A 6,267-nucleotide genomic window follows, 5' to 3' on the forward strand; every position below is an offset into this window, starting at 1 on the left:
CAAGGCTCACAGCCTGAACACTAATCACATGTCAGGATCACTGTCGGTACCCAGAGGGTAACAAAGATGGACAAGAGACGGCCCCTTCTCTCGAGGAAATTACAGACTGTAGGAGAAGATAGACACATGCACTCATTTTTTTGTGTTTCTGACACAGGAAGAGTGACATAAAAACATGAAATATGGATAAACCCCCAAAGAAGCAAACAAACTTTGGCACCTTCGCTGCCTCTGCAATGGTGGCCTGTGTCTCTTGTCAGCTGGCTTCAATAGGGGGACTTTAATTATATTGCTTAATTACAGCAAAGCACACCAGGATTTTTAAATTTTTTTTTTAACATTAATTCCCCTTTGGGTTCCTGATATTTGCCTTACGTTATTGCCAAGCACTGGAGAGGAGCGACAAACATAAGAAGGGTCTTAATATTTGGAATTCTCAGCTCTGCAGTGTGTTATTTGCCTTTCCATTTGGAGCTCGCAGTTGCAAACCCTTCATCTGTTCATGGTGACCTCAGAGCAGAGCCCCAGGAACCAGGGAGGGCTGGGATCTCATGGCAAAGCAGCCAGAGGCTGCCTTAGACTTTGCGAAACACTGAAAGCTTTTTCACTTGACATTTTTAACAACCACATGGAGGAGATCTCAGCTCCACTGTTTTAAGAAGGAGGAAACTGAGGCACAGCTTGGCAAATTGATTTGTTTGCCTATGAATAAATCTGGTCAGAGCAAGAGATGGGACTGAAATTTATATCATTAAACTCCAAGCCACTTGTGTTTGCCACTAAGCATGAGCTTTTTGCCAAGATATTTACATCTGTGCCAAATCAAATGACAATACACTGGGTAACTTATTCTTTACAAATATTTATTTCTTTCCTTTTGGCAGCTTCAGGTTAGCATATGTGTTTAATTAACATTTCTAATTAAAATCACAATGTGTAAAAATCTAATATTGTCCATGAGTTACAGTCCCCCATATCTGTAAATGGTGCCCAATTTGCACATACATGGCAGGTAAATTATTTTAACTTTTCTAATAAGACCTTCTAGTAAAATTTTATAAAATGAAATCAGTGGGAAGAAGTTCCCACTAAGGCTGAGATCATGAAGCAGGAGCTGCACTGGGCCATGCCATCCACGGGCTCCTCATCTAATTCCTCTTCACCAGCAAAAACCCCTACCGCTTCCTGTGGGGCATCGTGATGCCGCTGTCTTTGGGATCTCCTCCAGTTCCACCACGCTGCCACTGATGATGAAGTGCGTGGAGGAGAATAATGGTGTGGCCAAGCACATCAGCCGCTTCATTCTGCCCATTGGTGCCACCGTCAACATGGACGCTCTTCCAGTGCGTGGCCGCAGTGCTCATTGCGCAGCTCAGCCAGCAGTCCTTGGACTTCGTAAAGATCATCACCATCCTAATCACGGCCACAGCGTCCAGCGTGGGGGTGGCGGGCATCCCTGCTGGAGGTGTCGTCACTCTGGCCATCATCCTTGAAGCAGTCAACCTCCCGGTCCATATCTCCTTGATTCTGGCTGTGGACTGGCTAGTGGACCGGTCCTGTACTGTCCTGAATGTAGAAGGTGATGCTCTGGGGTCAGGACTCCTCTAAAATTACGTGGACCACACGGAGTCGAGAAGCACGGAGCCTGAGCTGATGCAAGTGAAAAGTGAGCTGCCCCTGAATCCACTGCCAGCCACCACTGAGGAAGGGAACCCCCTTCTCAAACACTATTGGGGGCCCTCAGGGGATGCCATGGCCACCTCTGAGAAGGAATCACTCATGTAAACCCCAGGAGGGACCTTCCCTGCCCTGCTGGGGTCGCTTATTGGACATTGGATTATGAGGAACAGATAATTGAATGAACTAAGGCTCTGGGGGCCTGCTTGCACACTCTGGGGTGCCAGGGGCCCCGGCCCGCTTCAGGACAGGAGATCTGGGACGCCTGGCTGCTGGAGTACATGTGTTCACAAGCATTACTCCCCAAAACCCCTAGTTCTCACTCGTCCCCAACTCAAGTCTAAGTAATAGCAAGATGGAGAAATAATGGCCTCCTGCCTCCTCACCACGGCCTGACCTTCCATGTTTAAGAGAGCAGGTCACAGGTCACCATGGGGAATTCTAGCCCCCACTAGGGGAATGTTCCAACACCATGCTGGTGATTTTGGTGGCTGTAGTTGTGTGTGTGTGTGTGTGTGTGTGTGTGTGTACATCTGTGGGGTGTGTTCTGTGACCTCCCATCTCCAGGGTACGTCCCACTCTATCCCCAGATTCCCTATTCCCTCCACAATAACAGAAACACTCCCAAGGACTCTGGCAAGAGAGTGAGGACAGATAACTGCTGTCACTCCAGAAGACATTTTTTATCAATAAAATTGAGTGTCAACTATTAAAAAAAAAAAAAGCACTGCTTTGCTGCAGTTGGAATGGGTAAGCATGTTTGCTAGGTGCAATGAGCTAAAGATGTCTGTGTCCCCGCCAAAGGTCATATGTTGAAATCCTAATTCCAGTGTGGCAGTATTTGGAGGTGAGGCCTTTGGGAGGTAATTAGATCATGAAGGTGGCCCTCTCATGAATGGGATTAGTGCCTTTATAGGAACAAGCCAGAGAGAGCTCTCTCAGCTTCTTTCTGCCATGAGAGGATGCAATGAAAAGTCAGCAGTCTGCGACCCAGAGGAGGTTCCTTACCAGAACCTCACCACGCCAGCTCCCTGATCTCACACTTTCAGCCTCCAGATCTATGAGAAATAGATTTCTATTGTTTATAAGTCACCCAGTCTATGGGACTTTATTGTAGCAGCCTGAATGCACTACCACCCCTGGGCAACATGCAACTTTTCCTCAAGAAATTCATTTGGGGGAGGCAGGTGGTTGGATGATGTGGGATGTGAAAAAGGACTTTGCTGCCACATGGCAGCGAGAAAAAAATCCATAAAGCTATGGCTGCAAAGTAGAGGGGATTTTAAATGAGAATTACTTTGATTTGTGATTCTATTTCTACATGGCCCCATAGAGGATTAAAAGTAAGTTATAAGCCAGGCATGGTGGCTCACACCTGTAATCCCAGCACTTTGGGACCCCGAGGCAGGCTGATCACAAGGTCAAGAGATCGAGACCATCCTGGTCAACACAGTGAAACCACATCACTATTAAAAATAGAAAAATTAGCTGGGTGTGGTGGTACATGCCTGTAGTCCCAGCTACTCGAGAGGCTGAGGCAAGAGAATCTCTAAAACCCAGGAGGCAGAGGTTGCAGTGAGCTGAGATCGTACCACTGTGTTCTAGCCTGGGAACAGAGCTAGACCTCATCTCAAAAACAAAACAAAACAAAACAAAACAAAACAAACAAACAAACAAAATGTATAACACCTACCAACACACACAGTGGATTGTTCTTGTCTGCAACAGGATTTCCCAAACCTTAATCATTGCTCAACTTTTGCCATGTTTTAGAGCCACATATTCACCTAATATTTTCACTTTAAATTGTTTCATTCAACGTAAACAAATGTGTTTACAAAGGAACTTTCACGTCACTATTATAAGTGGAAAACGGACATAAATAATACGTATGTCTATATACAGATACATATTAAAATAAATAACCACTAAGAAATATCTGTGGGCCTCCAATAATCATCTCGCTACTATTGATGGCCTATGTATCACGCTCTGGAATGCACTGGACTCCATTCTATCGGGGTGTCTTCACAGAGAATTGAAAGTGTTTTGGAAATGTATAATAACTTGGTGACAATAGCCTTAAATTCGTAACTGAATTAGAGGACAATTCATGGCTGAAAAGGAGTAATGATAAATGAAGGAGCCTTTAAAAAACAAAGCAGTAATGAAACAAAAGCAAAATAAACGATGTGACCTAACCATGCCTCTCCTGCAATTGCCCCCTTGGAGAGGCGGATGGGCCTCTGTCTTCCCTTTCCCATTCCTCTTCCCTCTACTCCAGTATCTTGGCTGTGCAAAGTGATAAGACATTGGAAAGCCCCTTAAATCTCAAGCACTGGAGGATTTCTATGGGGGAGTCCATCAGCCCACCTCTCATGGTCCCTGGGGCCGGTTCTCTGTCCCTTCCCTGCCAAGCATGGGATGCATGGCTCTCTCTCTTTGCTGAGGCTAGGATGGGAGCTTCTGCCTTTTCTCTCCTGTTACCCTAAAAACACTTCTTCTCTTACCTGGCTCTTTCACACTAGAACTTAATAGCCCATCAAACTAAAAACCAGAAACATCAGCAACCAAATTTTTTTACAAAAATTTAGTGTAAAGACAGGTATTGTTCTCTCCTTGAGTACACTGGGCATGATCTGCCTCAAGGTGAGGGTCTAGTATAGCCTCTTCTTCCACTGTAGCAGGAAGACAAGGAAGGAAACAGAGTCAACTTTCTAGAGTAAAACCAGCTGATTGTTCATGTACTGCTGCTATCATCAAAACACAACCTGGTTTTGACTAAGGCATATCATGTGCCAGGCATCTCATCTCAGTTTGTCCCCACCACAGCCAGGAGAAAGGCACTGCTAGTATCCTTGCTTTAACACAGATGAGAACATGGAGGCACAGAGAAGCTGAGCAATGAGCCCAAGGCCACCCAGCTGGGCAGTAAGTGGTCAAGTCAGGATTTGGACCTCAGTTGGGTCACCTGGTTGCCACTTGGCTCAAGGGCTGCAGGGTTCCATTTGCTTTCTGCATCAAAAACATCTTGCAAACCACAAATACCAACATGGATATCAGATATTATTGTTATTCCAAGGACTACTACAATTATTCTCCTTACTTGCAGTTAAGGATGATGAAGGAAAGACTTGAGGAATTCCATTACCATTGAATCTCTGCCCAGTGGTGCCTATCTTGGCTATTGGTGCCCAAGCTAAAAAGGAAAACAGAAAGTACAGTGGAAAGGCTTAATTATTTTCTAATTACAAAGGATTATACAGTGAAAAATTAGTATTGATAATAGAGTGATGACAAAGCAGTTTGGGACATTTTTTCTGAGGAAAGGGTGGTAGAATTATTACAGTTTTGAAGAGCACATAGCCTGTGACCTCGCACTGCTGTTTCTAGGTAGCTCTCCTCGGAAGATCCTTGCCCAGGTACCCAAAGGCGCTCAACCAAGGAGTTTTGTCTGTAGAGCAAAAATTTAGAAATAATGGACATTTTATCCAAAGGAATACGTAAAGCATGCCCATACTGTGGAGTTCCATGTAGCAGCTAAAATGCGGGGGGTGGGCTAGATCTCTGCGAGGACACTGAAAACACTTGGCAATGTATAATTAAGAGGAGGGAAGATAATTTACACAATAATAGGCATATTGTGATTCATATTTATGTTTTTAAAAAGTGCAAAAAGAAAACCCTACATTTTTCTAAGTGGGCATGGACTTCAGTAAATTAATATCAAATAGTCTGCAAAGACATGAAACCCATTGGTGAAACTGATATTTAACTGATCAACTGGCAGGTGAAAAATGAAGGGGAATTTTCTTTCTTTGTCTGTACTGTTTGATTTCTTTCTTTTTTTACTTTTTTTTTTTTACAGTGAGGATATTCATGTTTCCTGTGTAACTAAAAAACAAAAATTAATAATGTTCACCTAGTCCTATTGTTAGTACCCAGGTGATGAAATAATCTGTACCTCAAACCCCGAATCACGAGTTTACCTTATAACAAACCTGCACATGTACCCCTGAACCTCAAATAAAAGTTAAAATATTTTTTTAAAATATAAAACAAATAAAAATTTAAAAGTAATACTCACTTAGATAATTTTAAAATACAGATATGTAGGTAAGCTATAAGGAAGGTAAAATAACACTGGGAGACGATCATTAGTAACATTTTCACATGTTCCTTTTGATCATTTTTTTCTTGGTCACACACACTCTCATGCTCGTCTTTTTATGTAACTGGGAACTGATATATGTATAATTTTGTATCCTAATTTTGTTAAATAAGGTACTTCCTTTGTCGCTACACGGAAAAGCGAGTTTCCTTTTAAATTTACCTACTTGTAAAGTAAGAGTTTTTTATATTTTATACACCATTTTAAAAAATGTTTAATGTGATAAAACTCACAGAACATGAAGTTCACCAGTTTAACCATTTTAAAGTGGTTATTCAGTTGGTTTTAGTGTGATTTGCAACCATCATCACTGCTTAAAATTCAGGATATTTTCATCACCTGAGAAAGAAACCCCATCTCCATTAAACAGTCGCTCCCCATTTTTTCCTGTTCCAGCCCCTGACAACCACTATCTACTT

At 42.9% G+C, this 6,267-nt stretch overlaps 1 pseudogene; it reads left to right on the plus strand.

The window, feature by feature from the left end:
• The first annotated feature begins 1,005 nt into the window (after positions 1-1,005).
• LOC100401588 (neutral amino acid transporter B(0) pseudogene) lies at positions 1,006-1,785 on the plus strand (annotated as a pseudogene).
• The last annotated feature ends 4,482 nt before the right edge of the window (positions 1,786-6,267 follow it).

This window comes from Callithrix jacchus, chromosome 20 (assembly GCF_049354715.1).
Source record: "Callithrix jacchus isolate 240 chromosome 20, calJac240_pri, whole genome shotgun sequence".
Taxonomy (NCBI): domain Eukaryota; kingdom Metazoa; phylum Chordata; class Mammalia; order Primates; family Cebidae; genus Callithrix; species Callithrix jacchus.